Raw genomic sequence first — 6,291 nt, forward strand, 5'->3', positions numbered from 1 at the left:
TGCGGTGATATTACACTTGGGGGCTTGGTCTCTCACTATTATAGCAACTCATTCAAGACACATGGATCTAGATAAAGGTCAATCAATCCACCAAAAAAAAATGAAGCCTTATAAGTTCAACAAAGCAACTACTCCAAATATGGAAGCTTCAGCTACATTAGCCACTACCGTTGTACCCTATGAGACAGCCAATGCAGCCCACATGTCCAATAGCACCTATTTTATTACTCCAATGATACTAGCAGCATGTTCCTATCAAATCTAGCACATCATCTCCAGTAGCCAACAACCTTGGATTCGCTCATTTACAAAGTCTTCAAGTGACATCTTCACTAGTGCATACCCTTGCAAAACAAACCCTTGCAAAGCAAGCCCATGCAATTAGGAGGCTAAATGTTGAGGACAAATTATGGATTTTGGAAAAATATCTTTTAAAGCCCAAAAGAGCTCATATTCACAAAATTTTGCCAAAGCCCATGGTCTAAAACCCATGGCAATACTATCTCATCAAAGCCCATAGTTCAAGCTCATGGCACAACATCTCATTTTCAGCTCATGATCCAAGCTCATGAGTCTCATCGGGGGAATTTCGAGAGTCATGGTTTGGAGGGCCAAGAAGTATGTTCAGTAAAACTCTAGTAGTTCAAAGTTGATGAAGGAAAACATGTTGCTTGGCATGTCTTCCCCAATCCCTTGAACTCTGATGAGTCAGTGTGCAATAGGTAGTATTTGGTAAGCCTCTCATATCACATAACACTTAAAATGATAAAACTCCCCATGCTCTTTAGATAAAAAATTAATGTTCATCATATAATATAAGTTTAAAACTGTAATCATATTATTTCATATAAATTATATTTATATTTATATTTAAATCAATCTTAAGCACATGGCTAAATCAATATTAATATCTCATATCTAGTATTAAATGCTCTCCTTGCTCTCCGAGATTAGGTCAAAACACAAAGAAATCATAATTACATCTCTAAAACTTCATCAAATATCAACTAACTAGTCTATTACTTACCAAAATTATATATGAATTAAACATATACTTTTCCAAAAAAGGAAACTTAGCCAAAAATACCAATAATAGTTCCAGCAGAAATTGCCTTAATGCCAATAGAATTAACAACTCCAGTAGAAGCTGCAACAGCCCTAGTAGAAGCTACAACTGCTCTCGCAGAAACTACAACAGCTCCAGCAGAAGTTGCAATACCTCCAGTAGCAAATGCAATAACTCCAGCAGCAACGTAGGTAGTTGACACATGTCCTAAAATGACATTACTTGCCCATTAATGGTCAATCCTAGCAACTACCTACTATACCAAAAGAAGTAAGGATCCCATAAGAGAAATCCTACCATTTTAAGCTAAGATCCTTAGCCTCCAACTGCAGTACCAGAAATAGGAAGGTCCCATAAAGGTTATCTTACCATTTTTAGTCAAACCATGAATTTAATGCTAAATATTTTCCTCCAGCAGAAAATGTCATTCAGACGGCACAACAGCTGACAGTTGTGACTGACAGCTATAATAGTAGCTCCAGTAGCATTAAAGTCTTATAATTTCTTCTTTTAGCTAAAACTAAAAACCAACTAAGGAAATCACTTGTTTTGCAAAAAAAAACTTTCCTCATTTGCTTATTTTTCCCTTCAACTAATTCAAACTTAGTTACATACTTGGCTTTATATAAAGAGGACCAAGTAACACACAACTCACCACACCATTATACACCATCCATCTCTCTCTTACCCCCATATACTGAAACTTCATTCATTTTGCTTCCATATTTCTAAAAATCTCCATATCTTTCTTCATCTCTCTTACAAAACCTCTCTTCTTAAATAACAACACAACACACATATTACAACACTACTACCCATCTCTCACACTCTATTATTTTGAAATATCATCATTTTGCTACCCAAAAACACATCTCCATCTCTTTCTCTATTTCTCTTACAATACCTCTCTTCTTAGAAAGCAACATAACCCATAACACAAGAAACCACTCCAGCAGCAACTATAAGCTCGTGTATTTACTATATTTAACATTCATATTATCTATCTCATGCTCTCATATATTTTACAAACACTTTCCTCTCAAACTAAACATACATACTTATCACATATATTTCTAATATATCTTACAAACATCATATCTTACAAAAAATATATGTTCCTTACCATCCCCATATACATCTTAAAAGATACCAATACTTCTTCCAAGAACTTATTACTAAAAGCCCTTTCTCATGGAAGGCATATGAACATTAAAGACTAAAAGTCCTCCTAGAAGGCACAATGATCTCATATTAAAGTCATTCTCTCGAAAGACATAAATTTCTAATACTAAAAGTCCTTCTTATGGAAGGCAACAACACTTATATTTGACTAAAAACTAAAAGAGTATTACTTGGGAAAAATCATTTAAGCACATAATAAAGGAGATAAACTTAGCCAACTTATGCACATGGCTGGACATAATCTCTCTCCCTCCAGCTGCACCCATTTTTCCCCTTCAATCATGAAGTCACCATGAAAGGACTCATAATATCACATTGTACCGCTGGACTCATCTTGTCATGCTGCTGAAATGTTATAAGTTCACTGTTGTTATACGGCGGAAGCTACAAACTATGAAGATAAGTCATTATATTTTTATCTTCAAATTTATATTATTAAGTATATTTTATTCATTATCATTATACCACTCTACTAATGTTATTATAATGCTGGAATGTTATCAGCTCATTAACACTATAGGGCTAGAGCCACAAATCATATAAAGAATAAAATGATGTTATACGACTAGAGTCGAAAACATACAAGATAAGTCAATATTTCTCTATCTTCAAGATTACATTATTAATTACGTGTTAACTCATTATCATTGTACCGCTGGATGCAAGTTACTTTAATATTATCTCACTATTTAATAAATATGGATTCACTAATGCTTCATTAATAAACACATATTTTAATAAATTGAATCCATCTCACTACCGTACATGAATTATTCGGACATAAGCCACTGCTGGACATATATTATTTGGACATGAACTACCGTTGGACATATATATTTGTTAGGTTCTAAGACCTTAGGGATTAATGTATTAGAACTTCAATGTGTAATGTGTTGGCAAACTATGATCAAAACATAGAGTCTAGGTTTAGGCTTGCTCAAAGTATGTTTTATTGTAAAATTGGAATCGAGTGATTGTAAAAATTAGTGGACAAATTCTACAAGGCTCGATCGATCGAAAATTAGATTCGATTGATTGAAAATCGGGCAGAATTAATTTTTTGCAAAATTTCCAACTCAACCCAAGCCCATTTGATGTGTAGGATTTTATGTTCTACTTCGCATATAAAAGGAAAACCCTAGCTACGTTTTAGTGGCTTTTGATGTGTTGAGTGTTGAATCTCTTGTGAGATCTAGAGGTATTTACCTTCATACACACTTAGGGTTATGAAGATCAAAATTGATGTCAAGAGCTTTGTGATTGCTTCAGTTGCTGCATAAAGAACTTAACGAAGATCTAAAATCTTTGAGTGAAGTCTCAAAATCACAACTAGGAGAACTTGTGGTTGCAATGGATCAAAGGAAAAAAGTAGTTCGTGGACTCGGAGCTATCACGTGGTCATGGTAGTAAGTTTTCTACTCGAGATAGCAATATGATGTTAGTGGTCTAAGTTCTATTATACAAACTTTAATTCTTTCTTAGTGGATCTGTTTTACCTTAAGGATAGTTAGGTTAAATCCTCCCTAGATTTTTTACCAGTTTGGTTTTCCTGGGTTATTATATCTTTGTGTTCTTTATATTTTCGCATTATATTTATTTTACACATATTGGTTTAACCTAGTTTTAATTAACAAACTTGTTAATCAACTTGGCTTAATATTAGGTTAAACATATTGTGTTAAGGGATATAAAACTTTACAATATTATTTGGACATAGACCATTGCTGGACATACCTTATTATATTGAACATGAACTATACCACAGCTGGATATGGACTATTAGACTCATCCCATTACAAGACATATGACACTCAATTAATTACTTTCTAATATTGGACATCACTTAATAAACATAATAATGACGTTCAACAAATCATTTAATCAAAGCTATTCAATTAAATATAATATTTATTTATTTAAACCATTATCACGATTCTAAGGGGGTGTTTGGTAGAGTAGTTTGAGATGAGATTTTTATAGTTTTTTATAATTTTTTGAAATACGTATGGGTGAAAAATTGTGTGGAAATGTATGTAATGTTGTTTAAAATGTAAAAATGTGAGTTTGAGATTGGAAAACAAACGGGCCCTAAGACTTTGGGCTTTATCTATTTTGTAGGCTTAAAAATGCACTGGAAGTCATTGGTCTATGCGGCCCAATGTCGAGTTCCGAATTGGACTCCCTAAAACAAATCCAAGTCTAGCAAAGTGACACCTCCAGCGGAAGACACGTGGTCATGCGCAGAAACCGCCCCCGACACCAAGTAGCTACAAAAAGTTAATAGGCAGGTTATTGTATTTGACAATCACAAGACTAGACATCACCTTTGTTGTCCATAAACTTAGTCAATACATGTCTAGACCAAGAAAACCACACTTGGATGCAGCATATAGAGTCTTGCAATACCTAAAAAGTGAACCAAGAAAGGGTCTTATGTTCTCTTCTAATACAGATTTACACTTGAAGTGGTTTGCAGATGCTGATTGGGCCTTATGCCTTGACACAAGGAGGTCTGTGATAGGTTATAGTTGTTAGGATTAGTGCCATTAAATCCTATTGTATGATACTATGTATGACATTATGTATGACATTGTGTATGACTTAATATTGTGATTAATAAAGTTGTTTTATTATTATCTAAAATAATGGTAACATGAATATTTGTACATTATCATATAGTCCATGAGATGCATAGTATGTGATTTATGTGAAAAATCACAGAAGATGTAAATCACAAGTTCTTTGTAAACTCAGAATTTATAGTTCATAGTCGGTGATGAAATTGGGCATTTCATCTGTGAAGACTATAACGTATCAACTAAGATGATTTGTCTTGATCATGGAAGTAGAGACTTCTAGTTGATATGTTGATATGTTTTAAAAGTTAAGACATATCAAACTGGACCGCTGTGAGATTTATTATTCTCCTAACGACTGTCAAATAATAATAAATCTCACGACTTTTGTTTGCATGAACTCTTAATCCTGAGAGAATATTGGACCTGATCATGACGTGTAGGTTGCTTTGATATATCAAGAGTGAGATCTAAAGTAACGGTCAAAACCTCAGTATGTTGGGCAGCCACATTTAGTGTTGATGGAACATATATTCTCAAGATGGAATTCATAATTTTTTAACGGATATATAAAATATTCCCTTGAAATAAGTTTAATGGGTTTAGTTATTCAGAATGTTAGGCCTAACCACTTTAGTAAGAAATTACTAAAGTATATATTTATGAAATTAGATTTCATTGATATATAATGAATAACTTTAAAGGATTAAACCGGATACTCAAAGATAAGATGTAGTAATTTACAAAGTGGCAGTCTACATTCATGACTTTGTGTTACTACGAATATTTTATGAAGGGATTGCATGTATAATAAAGTCTTGGGATATAATTTATTAATAAGGCCTAGAGTGCAATTATATTTATATAATGGTATTAAATATAATTAATGGTAACTTTGGACTTGTCAAGAGTTGACGGAAAAGACCAAGACCCATTGGAGCTAGTGTCTTATTGGTCCCTTTTGGTCCCACTCCAAGCCACACACTAAAACCCAATTGGAAATGCCCAATAGGCCAGCCCAATTAGAAAATTAGTTAGTTATAAAGGGAGAAACATACAAAATTTTATAAAAAAAAATTCCAAAAAGGATATAAGAAACAGTGTGTATATAAGAGTGAGACACACTTTCATTTTCCCTTTGAAAACTGATTGAGAGACCACACATCTTGGGCGTAAAGTGAAATTAGAGTGAAGATTAAAAGTGTTCCCAAGTGCTTCTAATCTTTGTTTTGAATTTCTCCACACCAAGATACGCTATCTTGTTCTTAAATTTTGAAATTTACATAGTGCACATTATCAATCATGAATGAAATAGATCCTTGTTTGTTGCTTCCGCTATGTATTTTGTATGAGATGTAAAACCATTTTTTTCAACAATGGTATCTTCATTGGGGACTCTTGGTGTCTTGGAAATCAAAGAAGCAGTCTACAGTATCAAGATCCTAAGCAGAAGCTGAGTACAAAGCC

Source organism: Castanea sativa, chromosome 4 (assembly GCF_040712315.1).
Source record: "Castanea sativa cultivar Marrone di Chiusa Pesio chromosome 4, ASM4071231v1".
NCBI classification, from domain to species: Eukaryota; Viridiplantae; Streptophyta; class Magnoliopsida; order Fagales; family Fagaceae; genus Castanea; species Castanea sativa.